At 42.5% G+C, this 17002-nt stretch overlaps 1 long non-coding RNA gene across 1 annotated transcript in view; it reads right to left on the reverse strand.

Annotated features, from left to right (window-relative positions):
* LOC136010831 (uncharacterized) overlaps positions 1-17002 on the reverse strand; it is a 61781-nt gene that overhangs the window by 26285 nt on the left and 18494 nt on the right. The window contains exon 2 of the long non-coding RNA XR_010611021.1: positions 7474-7561. This is a non-coding gene — a long non-coding RNA (uncharacterized LOC136010831). The remainder of the gene's footprint in view (positions 1-7473; positions 7562-17002) is intronic.

The raw sequence follows: 17002 nt of genomic DNA on the forward strand, positions 1-17002 counted from the left end.
CTTGCATTTACACATCAACAGGATTTGCATATGCAAGTGCCAGTGCCTGTCAACTACTGGTTTGAAAGCAGGATCCCTGAACATTGTGGTATACAGCCTATAGGAGTTTCTAAAATGAGCAATAAGGCAGCCTAAGCCAAGATAGATGAAGAATTTGGAGAATTTATCCTCCCTGTTGGTATGATCACAAAACTGTTGGCACAAATGTCTCCTAGCAATACAAGCGCAAGTACATGGCACTTGAGTGAATTAGCCTCTATTGCTTGTTCGGCTTTCTTCAACAAGGGTCCCACTCGGATCCTTCTGGGTGTGGGTCTGGGTGCAAGCTAATGTGTATGCAGTGTGACTGGGCAGGAAAGAGGTTGGAAAAGCGCAAGGAGCAAAACAGCTTGCCAGCGGAGAGATAACTGAGAAAGCTGACCTTCATGGAGAGCTCTGTAGAACTTCAGGCTGCTGTCACTAGCTTGAACGCAACCTTCTCCACCCAAAAGAATGGCAAACTTCATGAAACCATCTCATCTTTCTCCACAGAGGAAGTCCACAAATAACAGATTTAAAAAAGCCCACCTCATAAAACCAGTCATGTTTAAATTTTAGATACATTGAAAGCATTTTTTAGGGTTTTTTTTTTCTTAAGCGTATTTTCCAGGAAAAGGAGAAGCTAAAAATTATTTTTTTTTACTGTCTAACAGATCTTCTGTCCAATATGGCAAGAAGATCCACCTCAGTTCTGAATTTTACACTGGAATTCAACTATGTTTTATGGATTTATGTGATTATTTCATATTTATTCAGTACATTACATTTATATTGGCTCAAAGGTTTTGCTAATGGTATGTATGTGGAAACCGAATCACCAAATACCTTTAGCCTGCACTCTGCACATCTGAAACTCTTGAATTAGCTAAAAGGAAGACCTAATTTGCATGGTTAATTTATAACAAAATGCAGGCTTTGGGTAGGTATTGGATAGGTATTTCTGACCTTTCCAGAGACAACCAGAAGAGAGCCCATATTAGTAGCACTCTGTTCTAGCTGGGTCATATTGCACTACCCAGCTATGTTTCAAATCTTACTATGACAATCAGTCATTTCTGGTAGCAAACAGCAAATTAGTTTGCTAGAGAGGGAGCGAAACACAATTTTTAAAATTATGGGATTCATTAAAATTCGAACTGAAATGTCCTTTCCAAAAGATCAAAAAAGTTAAAACATGTCATTCAAATAATGGTCCAGGTTGAGCCCTTTTCCTGCTTCCTGAAGAGAATTAAAAAAACCAGACCAAAGTAAAACAGTTCATATTAACCCCAAATATTCACACTGTTTTGTGAAACAGTTGTTTTCCTTGTGGATCGATGGCAATGATTTTAGAGCAATTTCTTCAGTGGCTGAAACAAAGTGATTATTTTCCTGATTCTCGTTTATGATAGTGAGCATTCAAGTAGATAGTGAAAGTTTTCAAGGTCAGAATCAGTTGTACTAGCACATTCTTGCTTTCAACTTAAGCGCATGCTTAAGTGTTTTGCTAGACTGAGATCTGACACCTGTTTAAATCAAAACATGACTCCACCGAACTCAGTGGTGCTGCGTCTCTAGGTTAGCAGTATATGTGAGAAGAAAATGAGACACATATGGGCTTGGAAAAAATCACAGCAAAATGTTGGACTGGTGGTGTGGATTAAAAGGAGGCCTAAACCTCATGGAACTATTGTTATTTTAGTTGACAGTGCTGTATTTATCCAGTATATCCTGTCTATTATATATTTAAGATAACATGGCCTCGTCAGTTTATACCAGCTCAGGCTTTGACCCTAAAAGTGAATTTTAGGAGTATTATGCACTCAGAAACCAGATCTTGAGAGTTACAGTCCTTTAATCAGGGAAGAGAAGTGACATCATGTGCTTATCACAGCACAGCTCACATTTTGAATACTGCACTGCTAGAGGCAATCCAGCTGAGTGAACAAATAAAATCTTCAGGACTGAAGATGGCATCTGAGCAAACCATGAGGATTCTGCCTATGAAGAAGAAGATTCATTAAATGAACTATTTCTTTCTAGAAGAATTATAAAGAGCTGTTTTGCACACACGCATACCTATACTGTGATTGTGAAAGCCAATGAGATAGTTAATGTACCATGGACTGAGCTTCTTGGTCCACAACTCGATTATCAGTAGATATATTTAGCTAGACTACAAGAAGCTATGGTTCCATGACCCCCATACAGATTTATCTTCATTGTCATTTGGTAGAATTTGGAGATATATGTCAGTCCTCCTGCTGCTGTACTGTATTTCTTCAACCCATTTCTGAAGGCTCATTAAATGGACCAAGACATCACCTCTATGGGCTATATAACGAAAGTTCATGTTTTCTTCTTGCAAAGAGGCCTGTTTCTAGATTGACCTATTTATTTATTCAAGGACATGAGTAAGTGGTACCTAAAGGTAAGAAGAGTTAGCCTAGATTCCCAGTTGCTATAGCTTGGCAGGGATCCACTAGTGTACACACAGCTAAGGTAAAGATCTGCTGCTTTCTTTAAAAATAACTCAGGAAACTGGTTCAGTGAGCTGCTAGCAAAAATCTTCTGAAAACAGGCTAGTACTTACAACTCACACCTCCTGCCACGAACACTTCAACCAAGGAAATTTTTAACAGAATATGCACAATTCCCATTCATTTCCCCTGGTTTGTTTGAAAGAGAATTACAGTGTTCTCAAGATGACATAAAACAAAGAAGATGATGCCCTGTGCAGTTGTTTCAGCACAACCCTGAGGAACACTTCAGATCTATTCCCTTGCAGAATGATGGTATGCACATTGCAGAGAAACAGCCAAGAAGACGGTGTGAATATCATCTGAGAAATACCTCAGACCTGAGAATTAGAGAACTCCTACATTATTACTGTGGTCACTAGAGCAGTGCTACACAAGTTTGTTGCAGTACTGCTATCACTGGCAAATCTCAATTAGCAAATCTGAAGTCAGTGTCTTTTACACTGTGTGAGTGAGCTGGGAGGTAAACACTGTCAATCCAGAGTAGACTTCTGCAGTTCCACATCTTTGGTGTGTCAATCTAACTTGTTACCCAGTGGAGTACCACACTACAAACATGAAAAGATAGTAAATGCCAATAAAGACAAAAATGAAAAATAAAGGTATCTCTGCTGCTAAATCCATAGCTACAAGGCACTGTGGACACTAGGAATTTACACAGATTAAAGGGGAGAGTGAACAAGTTCATGGAATAGAAATCCACTGAGGATGCCACAAGCCTGTGACTGCCTTAGCATGTTCAAAATCGCAACAGTTAGAGGTCAGGAATGCATGAGGGAGAGCTATAGTATGCACTTAGCCTTTTCTCATACCCTTTGCTAATTCCTTACTCTCAGCCATGACTGGAAATAGGATTCTGAGTTTGATGGAACTGTGGTCTGATCCATTAGGGCCATTCTCATGGGGCTCTCATGGCAAAACCCCGCGGAGCTGCTGGCCTCCAATCTGTCATTTTCTAACAATTATTTGTTGGTTATACAGATGCTCAGAAATATTCTGATCATTGCTAGCTGCTTAGGTAGGCCAGATGCCAGCATTAGGAAAGAAAAATGCCTTGCATATGAAGGCAGTTGACAATGCAGTAGTGACATTGGTAAAGAAACGGCTATCCTGGCAATGTGCAGTCTTGGAAAGGCATGACTGCTGAGCACAGGCCAGGGTAGCCCTGGGGAGATTAATGCAGTGTGTCTGAATGAAGGCAACACCAGACTTCACACAAAAGCAAATGTCTACAACACAGTTCTCAATACTCCTTTGTAAGTCTGAAAAGATGGGACAATTTATAGTTGTCATGGCAAGCGCTCCAGTCAGTTCTTCAAGCAATGCCTCTGAGTTTTGGCTGGTACAGAAGGGCATGAGGAGACTTCCACAACTGAGCTCTCAGAGTATTGCCAAATCCTCCTCTGTTCTGCAAGTTCGAAGCCATCTCTGACGGCCCACTCTGACCAGGTAAAGAGTCGAAGGACTCTGAGAAAACATTACCAACCCCTGCTTAGGGCAGACCATTAGCCATGGGTCACAACGCTGACAACCTCGGCTAGGACAGAAGACAATCTTTAACTGGGAGATAGGACAATGGCTGATAAAGTTAGAAACAGGTTACTAAAACAGATAACACAAAAAGGAGAGAATCAAGCAAGAAGACTGTTGAGAAACTAAATCTGAAACCAATCTATTTACTAGGAAAAGGAAGCTTATGCAGCAGCAAGACTGGTGGAAACGGGTATTTCTGGATACATCATTCTGGCACACAAAATGGGATGCAAAAAAACCCCTCCATGACTAAAGTTTTGAGGCTGCACATGCAAAAGGCACCATCTTACAGAGCAAAGCTCCTCTGTTGTGGCTGTACCCAACACATGGAGCCAAACAATGAATATTGACAAATTGGAGGTAGCTCAGAGAAGAGCAAGAAAAGAAATAAAGATTAATTGAGTTAACTTTGTGGTTTACATGACTAATAGCCTGTGCTGAGTCCAGTGGAGTTACTATGCATTCACATCAGAGTGAGTGAGACCAGAGCTTGGGGCTCTCCTCTTTGCATGAACCTTCTATAGTTTCATGTGCAGAAGACATTTGTAGGCCCATTTGGCTGTTCCTACCTGCCCTGGGCCAGTGCTATAGAAACTTTGCTTTGATTACCTAAGTAGGTTTCATTACAGGACACTGTGATTATATATTTCCCTAAAATAGAAGTAATGTGTTAAAAAAATACAGGTTTTCCAGGCAACATTAACTTTTTATAACCCTACACTGCTGATTTTCATTATTAAAATGGAATTAAAAATCCAGTCTGACAAGAAGATCCACTTCAGGTATGGCAGCCCCAGACTACACCACTAGAAAAGAAAAGCAATTGCAACATCAACAAATGTTTTTCTGAACTTGAACATGGTCTGTGCTGCTTCCCTCTGCTCTTTCATTACCTCCTGTCAAAGACTAAAGTTTATTAAGCTATTCCCTAAACATCCCAGGATGCATAATAACTTCTTATCTCTGTATGTTCATGTTCCCCCACCACAGTTATTGAGGCTGGGTCTTTCTGACCTGACTTCACGTATTTTTCTTGGAAATGGATTTGTTTTCAAGGGGATCACAATTTCAGCCAACTTTTGCATCATTAATCACCTCCTCTTTATTTATTTCTATTTTAATAAGCCACTAATTTCCCAATCAAGGAACAAGGACAGCTTTGGCTACAAGCCGAACCCAGACACAAAGACAACAGCAGTAGGAAAAGCTACATGAAACCATTTTTGTAAAGGAATAGATAGCATTACAGACCAGTTAGAAGCTATGAACTGCAGGTAACGGATAGAGGAGGCAAAAGATATCAGGAAAATCACTGCTGACAGAGTGAAAACCAAAGACAAGTGGTCAAGCAAGAATGTAATAACAGAAATTCTAGCAACTACAGCTACCTGTTACTAACTGGAGAGTGTAAAGTTGCTGAGAAGAGACAACTCAGAAAAGCAAACACATTCATCAAGTAGTTTAGCTCTGGGTTTGGAATACTTACAATGGAGGATAGCAATAGGATAGGATGTTTCACCTTAGACAGTCTGGTCTGTGTGCACATGCAAACTCCCAAAGGCTTATGCAAATGTCAGTAGATGATTAGCATGTCCTAAAAACATGGAAAATACTAGAGGACTGATACATGGGAAATACAAGGTGAGCTTCAAAAAGAAAGAGCATTTTTACCCTGCCAATTAGAATCCAGGGAGCCTGAAACCAGCACAGGCAAAAAAACGAAGGAAAAGTTGGTAGACAATTCAGCTGAAAGGGAAAGAAAGAATGGGAAGCTGAAAATAAAACTAATGCCAGCAAGAAAGTGTTATGGAAAATAGAGTTTGATAGGCAAACCTGATATCGGCTGGAGAGATGGTTGGAAAATGTAATGTGAAAAATCTGTTTGACTGTAAATGCAAATGTAATCTGAATCTGACTGTATCTAGCTGAATACTGAATACAACATTCTACGTGCAAACTGACATAATATCAATAAAGGAATGTTTTAGGCAAAGCTTAGTTATTTTAGACCTGCAGAAGATGGTAGAGAGGACACACTGATAGAATGGAAAGGAACTAAATATATGACCTTCACTCGACTAGATCAACAGAGGAACGGGCAGCCATATATGCAGGTGGTTTTCTTGGTACAACACCAAGAGAAGTTCTTGTGTGAATAATTCAAATACATACCAAGTTTGGAGAGGGATTTTTTTCTGGGGGGACAGACACAATACGAGAAGTAAAGTGATATACAAAACACTTCTTAGCAATTGCCTTTGAGCTTGCTTGTCTATCAAAATGGATTGAGACAAGTTGATGAGAAGAAATAGAAATACTCAGTGAAAACACCACAGGTGAATGGACTCTTTCAGCCAGCAGAGAAAGGCAGAGTTATAGTCTGTGCCTGAAAGGCAGAGCCAGAAACTGAGAAATAAAGACACTTTTTGAACAGACAGGATGATTAATTTTAGGACAAACTAGCAGGGGAAGTGCTGAATTCTCATATGACTCAGGTCAGCACAGAGTGGGATCCATCAGTCAGTGACACACAAGGGATTTGATTAAATCATTTGCAAACCATTTCTGGCATTAAGGACTACAGAAATGCAGCAATAAGCCACACCATCTGACCCAGTAACCTGCGGCAGGGAAATGTCTCTGGTCAGCTGCACGTTGCAACCTCACTCTTCCTTGCTCCCACTCGCAAAATAGATTGCTCCCTCATAAAGTGCCCATCCTGGCAACACAGGAGCTTAAGAGATGAACAGAGCTTGCTTTGAATTGGAGGGAAACTCATATACATACCTTACCAGCAGGGAAACACATACTTTACAAGGTAAACCGCACCTAAGACTTTTTTTCCTTCCCTCTCTTTTCAAATCAATCAGGCCCTGTAAATTTTACTCTGTATGCACCTCTCTTGCTTTCTGTAAAAGAAAAAGACTCAATTCTAGGTGAATATACAATCTCTTCCATTCAGGACTGGTACTGGCAAAGCACAGGATGATGGGAAGTTGATTATTAGCAGCATGGAGATGGGCTGCAGCCACTGAAATTCAGCACAATTGCCACATGCTGACAGAGCTTAGATGTCATCAAAAGCTGGGGGATTTGGGTTACTCACTCTGCTCTGAGAGGCAGGTTGCAGCAAACTCACTCAGCAGCCACCACGGGAACCCTCTGCCTTTCAGGGACACTTGTCCTACCACCACTGCTGTCTTGTCTCTTCTCCTGCCAAAGTTCAAGTCCACACTCAGCCCTGGGCCTCCTACTCATCATCTTTCCACAACCACATCTTGGAATAACCTGGTTGTCTGGGTACCACTGAGATGCACAGGTTTTAGATCCCCATTGAGAGACTGAGCACAACTCAAAAGCTGAAGAGAGATTTTAGACTTACTTGAAATTTGGGCTTTGCCAGGTCTGAGCATAGAGTCCTTCAGTTTGCAAGTGTGTCAATGCAGTTTCCTGTGCCAGCTTCATATTCACTGGAGGAAATAAATGAGAAAGAAGGGGTGAGAGAAATGAACTTTGCAACAAGCCACATAAGTGTGGAGAAGCAGGGAAAGGTAAGTAGAGTTTATTTTATCAGCACTGCACAGGAAGTCTCAGTACAAAAAACTGCTCTCATCCCAGCCAGCACTGCATGTTATTCCTGGCACCTTTGTAAACTGGCTTGCAATAAAGCTCCTAGGAGTCCCTTCGCACCTCTCCAACTCCAGCATTTCACTGAACATGAGGGCTGCTCCTGAACTGTCAGGTTGAAGCATCTCTTGGGGAGGTAGCAACACTGCAGCCAGCTTAGACACATTGACTCTAGCTGCTAATTAAGGCTGGGAAGAGGCTGTGCACACATCCAGCTTTGTCCCTAGTAATGCCCCAACTGAGTACATCAAACCAGCTTAGGTATGCAGATATAGAGACTTTGCACCTTCAAGTGCAATGCTGGTCTAGTTTAAGGGAAATGTCTTTTGTACCTTGTTTCCCTGGGAGTGACCTATAGCATTCCCATACTAGATGTGACAAAGAACCAGTAATCTTTTCTCTTTCTTTTAGTTTCAGCTCTTGTCTTCCCAAAAAGCCCCAACCCCACAGTCCTGCCTTCTGAGCAAAAGACACATTACATCTTTAAAGCTCAAATTTTGAATAGCTTCCAAGTCATCGCCATTGTCTTGGTCAGAAGGGAAATCTGCTCATTTCAGAATGTCCTAAATCTGGCTTTTAGGCATGAAAAGACGAAACAGGGGGGTCAGACTCGGGCCCATCATTTTGTGTGGACCCATAGAGGGCACCAGACACTCATTTTTCAGTGCACCGGCCAGGTGCTTATCCTACTGCAGAGGGCTGAGGACTCCTGGGATGAGGAGTGAGAGCTCCATGGGAATATACAGTTTGAATTCTAATGTGAGCTGTTGGAATGATGTTTCAATTTCCTGCCAATTCCAACTTAAATGTTAAAATAAAATGCTGATTGGATCTGAAATTTATTTCTCAAATATCACATGAAATTGGGAAAAAATCAACTAAAACATTTTCTTTTCCCTTTCAAGAGTTCAAACAAGAAACAAAACATAATCCGTGACACGAAAAGTCTCTTTGCATGGGAAAGTCCAATTTGGAAGCCATCAAAAACAACTGTTCTAACTTCTTTGTTTTCCCCTTCTACATCACGGACTTAAATTAATTTACAGTTTGGTTCCATTGAATCTGCAATTTTCACCAAAGAAGTTCTAAAAGGGTATTTTCTTCCCTTCTAGACTCAATTGTCTCAAATCAGTGCTCTCCAGGGGAAGTGTTTCAGGTGCTTCTGTGAAGATCACACTCTGAGAAACCCATTTCACTGTTTACCCACCACCAGTGATAAATGGGATGTAAATGAATGGGAAGAAAACAAACCCACTGTGTGACTCACTGTCATGTGAGCAGTGAGCTGTCTGCCATAACCACAGGTCCTGGTATATTATCACTATGGTTTATGTAATCTGGGAGTGAACTCCAGATATCATCTAACACATCTGCTCCCATCTTCCAGCCCATGTCCTTTTCAGAGCTCATTTCCACATCTGACAGGGTCAACAGGAGCTCAGGCAGTCCCACACCAGCACTGCTGCACCCCACGATGCAGGGCATCTTAAGTACCTACCAAGACTGAAATATGACAGAGATTGCTGCATAGGGAATTACCATTGCACAAACATGGATGTAGCTAGTTAAACAGATAGGATCTAGGAAGTCATTCGCAGTAAACCTAAATAAATTTGGGAAAGGGAGGGCAGGAACACCACACTCGGAAGCAAGATTAGGATCAAAATATTGAGGCAGTTCCTCTCTCTTGGTAACTGTCCAGACTAGTATCCTCAATTCCAAACCCTCCAAGTCTCCCCGGGTTTCAAAACTGCTTCCTCTTGTGAATCTCTCAGTTCAGGCTTGTTTTATTTCCAGCAACCTTTACTCCCCCTTGTCTCCCATCTTTCAAATGTCTCTTTGCTTCTTCCAGCATGGAGGATGCAACCTTCACAAGTTTGTCATCAACTTTAGTGGAGTTGGATTAAGCCCCAGATTCCTGCAGTAACTGGAATTTGGGTGTCTTTCTAGGACTGAATATTTCTTACTGCCTAGGACAGAATGTGGTCTGTACTACTCCTCCGCTTCTGTTCCTTAAATAAGAAATTAGATTATTCCTTAAATAATGTTTCCCAACAGTTTTGTGTGGCAAATCTTCTCTGCTTCCTGCTTCATACAATGGTTTGCATCCTGTGCACATGGCCTAAGGGATCAGTTGCTCAGCCTCAGGGGGCAGTTAATCCACAGCATTGTAATCTGCACAGAGGAATTTAATCTTTCAGGGAAGATGCACCTGAAAGGAACTTTCTGAGAAGCACAGTGGTTGATAGAAACCACTGAGTAAAGCCAACAGCTTAGCCAGAGGCTGGGAATAGTCTTTCTGCTCTGATCAAGTTTCCCCAGCAATTAACTGCGGAGCCATCCAACATAAGCATTTCTTCTAAGGCTGACGAGCTAAGGTCCCTGGGATTCAAGATCCTCTCAGAGGTCCCTGTTGCATCATCTAGCTCATCCCAGGAGAGTGTTTGATTCTGCTCCTACTTGTGGGTTGAGTCTTTCCTGGCACTGGGCTGACCTTTCCTCAGCCCTCATACCAAAGTTCAGTCTCCATATAATGGATCTGCAAGGCAGAGACTCTCCCTCTTTCACAAACTCCAAATACACAGAGGCCTCAATCTCTGCTTCGGGTTTGGAAGTGCAACTAAGGCTACAGGCCTTTGAAAGCTCTTTGATGAAGTGATCACAGAGTGATGCATCTTTCATTTTGCCACCCTGCTCTGTACCAAGATATTCTCGATGAGTTTTTCAGACTCTTCAGGACGTTCAGACTTTTCCAATAGAGTCAATATCAAACCTTCTGCCAGGGATTCCTCTGAAACTTGGCTGAATTTCCAGAGCTCTCTATTTCTCATTTGGCTTCTTCTACTTCTTTTCCATGTAGGCTGTCCCTACATGTCCCCTTCAATAGCTCAATCGCTTTTTGCTTAGAGGGTTGGCTGAGGACAATTGGAAACAGCACAGGAATCCTACTTTTAAAGCAGTAGTGAACTGGCACTACATCTCTTAGCACCACTTAGGTAATCAGAGAGGAAGTGAGTACTAGGATGCGGACACCACCCTCTCCTGCAGCAAGTACACCCAGAGACACTTTATAGCCATTCAAAACTCAGATTTATGGCTTGGGAGACTTTTCCCAACTTAGCTCACTGCAGGAACTCCATGTTGGGAACCACCGTGCTGTGACATCCCTCAAAAGAGATGCCTCTTCCTTCTTCCACCACCCTCCCTGATACCACTCTTCCTGTTTTGGCCTCAATCAGGAGTTTTCACACTTTGCCTCAGCTGCAGACCCTTAAGCATGGAAAGGGAAAGCAGAAAGACTTGCTTTTCTGATTTACCCATCTTCAGCACTCTTTTCCCTCGCAGTCCACCACTGCCTTCAAATCCATGTAATCCAACTGCATCCCTCAGTGCTCTCACACATGCAGCTCCTCTCATGCACTCAATAGAACGCAACAACCAATGTTATGTCCTTCTCCCATCTTTGCAGCAGAACTGTAGGTCTCTTCAGCTAAGTCATCTCCCTGCTGCCTGCAAAGCCACACCACTGAAACAGTGCCTGGATAAAGCAGCTGCATTTTCAAGGTCCAATGCTTTCCTTTTGACTCGTCTCACCTACTGTGAGCAGGTCTGCTAGGCGTGCAGGTGCAGAGACCCCTTCCTTTGCAAGAGGTGAGGCTCACAGGGCACCAGCACACATCAAAAGGGCCACATAAAGACACAGATTCAGGGCTATGTTTTCAAACCCAGGGGACAAACACATGGACAAAAAAAGACATGAAGCAGATAATAAGTTGTAGGTAAATATCCCTTATGAAAATGCATCCCTGGAAGCTTATAGGCTTTTCCTGCCATTAATGAGGTTCCTGCTCTAGGCTGAGAGATTTCTGTAGTGCAATCAAATATGGATGTGTTCAGGATAACGTGGCTTGAAATCAACAACTAGTGCTGGACAAGTATAGGATGAGGTCAGTCTTTACAAAACTAAAATCAAATCACATTTGAAAAGATGTTCAGATCAGATGATGTTTTCCACAAAACTGATCTTCTAAGAAAAGCAGAAAGGAAAAGAAATAAAAAGGCAAAACCTGACCTAGGAGTTACCAGGTTGAAGTAGGTTATTCAACCACAGTGCCCTACAGACGCATTTCCCCTCCACTCAAAAGGGTTTGAAGTTTGGAGTCTCATTAAATACTCAGGAAGATAAAGTCAGCAAGATGGGCATGAGAAGCGCTGCCTTGTCAGACCAGTGCTTTGTGACAAGTCCCACCCGTCTCCAGTCCTAGATTGCTACCGTGGCTCCCTGGACTTCAGGGAGTGTCTGGTGCTGCATAAAGTGTCCCCTTCAGTGTCCCTCTCTGCAGCTCCATTCTTAGAGTTGGGGTTTTTTTCTGTTACATTTTGCCCCATTCTCTGATTTATTATCCCTATAATTGCTTAGTTTCTCCTCAGTTTACTCTTCTTCAAACACCCTTTGTAAAGTATTGCTCTTAGTTATTTTTAGGGATGGTCTGATGACATTTCTAAGGGGAAGAGAAATGGGAACAATGAATGTCTTGTGAAAAGAACAAGAGTAGAGAAAATACACAGCAACAATTCGGAAACCCCACAGCCTCCAAGGGCTTCCTGAGCCAGACTTGAATGCTTTGTGTTTAATAGCCCTTGATAGACTTTTTTCCCCATAGACTTCTCCAATCATCCTTGGAACCCCCGTAGGTGTTTAGCAAGCATAACTTTCCCCAGCAATGTGTTCCAAATCTTCACTATGAACTGGCTACTGTCAAAATGATCACCTAATGCTCTATTGCACTTCTTAAATGTTTAGCATCACTATAGCAGCTGAATTTCTGGCAGACTTTCTGATAGATCTAACACGCACACAGTCAGCAGCTACCTCTGGCTGCAAGATTTGTCAGGTGAAAGATGACCTAAATATAGTTAGTGAAATCAGCATCAGCATGATTTATTTTAGATTGTCTGAATGAAATGAACTGTATTTGTAAGAAGAAATATAACTGAATGTCCACTAAGAACTGGTGAGCTTTTGAAAGTTTGTACGGTTGACTATACATATACCTCTTGATATATATATCAACAGGTATTAGCTGCACTGAGAAAACCTTAGAGGTCCAGTCTGTAGACTGAGGAAAGAGGAGAAAACCAGTTCCAGAAAGCTCCTGAACCAAGTTAGAGAAAAGAAAAAAAAGGAAAGCAAAAAGAAAAGGGAACAAAAAGGGCTCAAGTGTATATTGAACTGATATTTAACTGATATTTAACTGATGGACCCCCTCTCCTTATACCCCCAGCATCAAGAACAGCAAGAAATGTTTAATTGCCTCAGAAGTAAACTGTGTGGGAGAGCAAGCTTGCATTTGAGTTTTATGCTGAAGCTTCTATAGATCTTTTATTTAAGTTGCTTTGCTTGCTAGTAAAAGACACCTTCAGGAGCTCGTCCCCAAAACACTGTCCTCAGGGATCCAAAGGAAGAACAATGCAGTGATTGTATCAGCCCTCCCTCGTCGGCATTGCAACTGTAGGAAAGGAGAGGCTTCCGTGGCAAACAACGAGGGGTGTCCTGCACCTCAGCCCGGGATCCAGCCGCTGAGTGAGTCAGAGCAAGGAGACTGTCAATAACTGCAGCCTGGGTTGCACAACTGGCTGGTGGGGAGGGAGGAATACAACCCCCGGGGAAAAGGAGTAGCCAAACAGGCTGAAAAGTAAAAGTCACCTGCAGGGAGTACGATCCAGGAACCTTAAAGTGAACTCCACGAGATTTTCATCGCCATTTCCAAAGGAGAGGTTAGCAAACTGTGGAATGAAACGTGAAATCATCGGGCAAACGGAGTGAACCACAAAATGAGTAACTTCCTCCGTGAGCTCCCCCGGAGGGACTGGTATTGCTTGAAGGTGCACGGCCTCTGTTATGTAAATCGTCTGGAACCCTCTGAGGTTTTGCAGATTTACATGATAAGTAACTGTTTTGTCCCCCAGCTACTAGCACGATGTGGGGGAGAGAGAAGGAAAGCAGAGAGCTGGAAGGAGGCTTGTAAGGAAGAAGGTTCTTGCAACAGACTGGTAAAGGAGAATGAAAGTCAGTGGAGTAAAAAGAGCAAAAGATGGATTCAGGCAGGACTATGGAAAGGAAACTCCAGGCGGATAGAGCAGCCGGAGCCAGGCAGGCCTAATGCTACCAGCGCAGGCTCCCTCCCAGGGCACCAAAGTGCAGGGAGCTACAAAGTTGTCTAGGAGCAAAGCAGATAGTCCTGCTTCTCTAAAACATTTCTCCAAAGTTCAGAAATAATAAATTCAGGCAATTCTGGAGCAGTGATTTGGGTTTAAAATGACCTGATGGATTTTTCTTCCACAAATTTGCCTCATTTTTTAACCCCCATATAAACTTTCCACATTTATGGCTTCATATGGTGAGGAGTTCATCATTTAATTAAACATGTAACACATCACCCTTCCAGAGAGGTATTGATTCTCCCAGGAATGGTGCTTTGATCGGACAAAGGAAGAGTGTGGAGGTTGTCTGAGAGCACTGATTGTGCAATGGTCCTTTGAGTCTGCATAACCAATAAAACGGGGTCATGGGGACTTCAGGTATTGGAAAGCTCACGGAAGCAGAAGAACCTTTGTGGTGATAGGAACAAAAGCAGTCCAGGGAGCAGAGTGTACAAGCAATGCTTTAGGAGTTGAAGGCCATTTTCAGGCACATCATATATAGAAGGAAACATGAATTGGCATGAGACCACATCTATAAATGCAGCTGAAGCTAGAGAACAATCTATGCCTGAGGCATTCCTCCCATAGAGGAGCAGCAAGTCAAGCTTGGTAGCACAGAGTGACTGAGAGGCTAAGATGAAGACATGAGATAAATGGATGTGAGGAACTAATATCATCCAGTGAGGGGAACAGGAGCAGAAGGCTGACAAGGAAGCGATTTCTCTGTGTCTAAAGGAGATTCTCAGTTCTTTCAGGGAACATTTTTCATCTCCCATTCTTCAGGTCTTGCCACAACAGAAAGCTTCATTCTCTTCATGTTCTCAGTGGTGCATCTCTCTTCATATCAGCAAACTTACATTAATGGAAGGGAGCAGAATGAATCCCAGGGCTGGAAGAACAAAACTCCTTCACCACAAGTCCCCTGGTACAGCATGTGAGAAGGCTCTTTCTTTTTAGCCTTGGAGAGGATATCAGATTCCTTTTAATGTTGCATCTATCAATGCTGGGCCACAAGACGTTTGTTTGCTTCAGGTGTCATGGGAGCTGAAAAATCTTTTTGTGGGGAACGATACTATCCCTCTAAAGTCTTATCTTAAGGAAAACATACGCGATCTTGCAGGGAAGCCTCTCCTGGTTGCATTTTAACTTAACAGGAGGTTCCTTTCTCAACGTATCTGTTAGCACAGGAATATCCACACACATGCAGACCCACACCACTTTAGCAACCAAAGAATGCAGAAGCCTCCTCTGATGGGCTGGGGGAGGGAGGCAGCTGGGGGAAGAAGGCTTCTCATGCCATTCCATCTTGGAGATATCCCTGGAACGAAAGGGTAATTACACAAAGCCATCGATGTTGGTTCTAAATGGCTGTCAGCTAGTGGCCTCTGTGCCAGCAGGGACCAGCCCCACCATCCTCCAGCCACCACCTTGGCCTCTCCTGCTGCCCAGTGCTGTCAAAGGGATGAGACATCATCCGGCCTGTGTTCAGAATCCTAAACCTTGCTCTGAAAAAGCACTTACTGGGCTTGTTAGAGTGCAGTAACTGCACACTGACCGTAGTGCTGTGGGTCATGGCCGTATGAATAGGAGGGAGAAAGTAGCTTGTACGTTGCTGACACTGCCCTAGAGGGAATGGGGGGATTCTGTGGTCTGAGATAGGGCAGAAGAGATTCAAATTACTGACAGATTTTGGAAAGCTTTTTAAGTGGTATCTTCAAAGGGTATGTTACTTGTCCTAAGTCTGATGGTGTCAAAGAATCTTTCAAAGGGGGCATTGTCTGAGCACTTTCAGATGTCTCACCTTTAATGTCTCTGAGCTTCTGCTCCTCCTGTACCAGTGTAATTACCTACCTTGTCTGTGATTTACTATATAATGAAAACTTTTACCCTCTGGAAGGCTCCCATAGTCCCTGGGATTGTAAGGAGCAGGATGAATAATCACACAAAAAGTTTTTCTTGTGGTCTAAATGTTGTGGTTGTCAGAAACTGAGTTCTTACATTCTTAGCACAATTCACTTATGCTGCTATTCTCCCCTTACCTTGTGACTGTTCTGATTTTCCAATATTTGTTTGCCATGGCAGAATTATTTTTGTTTAAAAACCCCACATTTTCATTTTAAAATGTTAGCTAGCGTTACCTGTTTCTAGCTTACTTTATTCTAATGAAAACTAAGATTCAAGTAGAAATATAATGGCTTGCAGGAAAATCTCTGAAGTCAAAATATAATGAACGAACCAAAAGGTAGATGTTGCTGTTGTATTTTTCAGCTCATTTGGGCAGTTGTCTCCAGTTAGGATGGATTTGTATAGCGCTTTCCACACTACTAGAGCTTGTCTAAGTGCTACAGCTAGTACTACAGCTTGACTAAGGTCTGTGCGCTTCACTTTTAGGCCAACATCAGTAGTAATACAAAATAAAGCAGCATGAGTTCAGCCCTGCTGCCAAGGAAAAGGCTTCATAGGGCCAGCTATTCCTCATCACTTCAGAACCCCAAGGAAATCCATCGATTACACACCATATCTTGGAGGTCAGCAGTTTCAGGTTGTTTTGAAGTGGGGGCCTCTTCTAAAACAAACTTAGATCAGCACATATATATACACCCTCCCGCACACACAAACCACATACATCACTTGTATAATAAATCCCTTTCAAAACAAGCAGTTCACTGCTCTCGGATGATTTACCCACATAAGAAGGTGAAGAGAACAAACAGTTTCATAGTCACAAGTCATCTCTATTTTACCAGAAACCTAAAATTTTATGGTGATAAGGGTGGCATGGAAACATGGCTATAAAGGTACAAGAAGCTTTTGGAAGCATGGGTGTTTTCATGGGGATTGTGGTTAAAGAAGGAACAGGCAATGTTAAATGGGAACAGAGATAAAAAACATAAGGAAAATTCTGGCCATTATTGGATCTGAAAGAGATTGTAGCATCTCAGGGTAAATGCTTCTGTCTTTCCTGCCTCCTCCCTAAATACCCTGCTGGAAAACAGGAGGTGGGTCTTCAGGCAAAGGGGAATGTGTCATTTACTGGTGCTGTTTAAATCTCCTTTCCCCCACTCCTACAACTGCTGTGA

Source organism: Lathamus discolor, chromosome 3 (genome assembly GCF_037157495.1).
Source record: "Lathamus discolor isolate bLatDis1 chromosome 3, bLatDis1.hap1, whole genome shotgun sequence".
In the NCBI taxonomy this organism is placed as follows: domain Eukaryota; kingdom Metazoa; phylum Chordata; class Aves; order Psittaciformes; family Psittacidae; genus Lathamus; species Lathamus discolor.